This window comes from Otolemur garnettii, unplaced genomic scaffold (assembly GCF_000181295.1).
Source record: "Otolemur garnettii isolate 467f Iridium unplaced genomic scaffold, OtoGar3 scaffold00139, whole genome shotgun sequence".
NCBI lineage: Eukaryota > Metazoa > Chordata > Mammalia > Primates > Galagidae > Otolemur > Otolemur garnettii.
The window spans coordinates 2,219,560-2,220,706 of record NW_003852534.1 but is presented as its reverse complement, the minus strand read 5'-3'; the positions used below and the strand labels follow the sequence as shown (position 1 = coordinate 2,220,706).

At 50.3% G+C, this 1,147-nt stretch overlaps 1 non-coding gene across 1 annotated transcript; it reads left to right on the top strand.

Annotated features, from left to right (window-relative positions):
• The first annotated feature begins 659 nt into the window (after positions 1-659).
• LOC111728038 lies at positions 660-763 on the top strand. The gene has a single exon (XR_002775453.1). It is a non-coding gene; the product is annotated as a small nucleolar RNA U13 (small nucleolar RNA).
• Positions 764-1,147: the final 384 nt, after the last annotated feature.

Here is a 1,147-nt window from a genome sequence, read left to right as displayed (position 1 = left end):
TTTTAATTGCTTGGAATTTGCCCTTGATCTGCAGAGTACTGGATTTGTCAATTATCTGTGACTTGGGTGATCTGTGCTGAGACCAGGGACACTCCTAGTGTGTTCCAGAGAGGGCAGGAGCAGGCTTAGGGGTGATCCTGGATGGAGAAACACTGAGGGTTAAAGGTGCCGCATGCTCCCCTCTCTGGTCAGGCAGGAGTAGGATGTTCATTCTAGAAATGCTCTATCCAGGGAGAAGGGGCAGCTCTGAGCACTTGAGTCAGCAGAGGCTGGCAAGCTGCCCTGCTTCCCAGGGCTCTGCCCCTTCTGCACATCGTCTCTGCCTGGGATCAGCCACAAAGCCTTGGCTTAGCCTGGCCCCAGAGTCTAGCTTTGCACCTTCTCTGGGGTGGAAGAGGAGACTAGTTACCAAATCCTAGTGACCACCAGATCTGAATGCTGGTTTTGTAGACTAAATTCTGCCTCACATTCCAAGGAGAGAGGGAGGGAAGTGGCCCATAGGAAGTTCCTGTTCCTGAAACTGATACCAGGATGTGAAAGATTTGGGCCAAGTCACTTGCTCAGCTGGGAAAGGACAGGTCTGACACCCGAGTCTGGACTGTCCAAATCTGTTGCCCTCTAATGCCAGTGACTGAGGGATCCCCTAATCAAATAGGTTCACACACTTGTGGTTCAGATGTGTGATGACTGGGTTTTCATACTCGCATGTGAAATGTGCAAGGTTCAAACTTTATTTTGGTGTCAGCACACTACGTGTCTGACATAAAGGAAAAAGAAAGATATGAGAAAGAAAAGAAAAAGGAAAAAAAAAAGTGAAAAAGTGATTAAATCACAGAAACTTCACTTCCAGGACTCTTCTAGACTCTGTTCAGGATGCATTTTCTAGACTAGCTGTCCCTGGGTGGGTTGAGATGACCAGTGGGTCTGATGGGGCTCACCCTTACCTCTTACCCATGTGAGGTTACTGTCATGACAGCCGACATGCAGAACAGGCCAACGGATAGGTGTTGGCTGGCCATCAGGAGGGTGAAGTCCCCAGGAGCAGAGGCCAGAGCAGGAGAGGGTGGGGCCTGTCAGAAAGGGCAGGGCTGTGGCACCTGCTTTGGCTCCATCTTCTGTGATCTCAGCTCCCTGCGACTCACTGTAG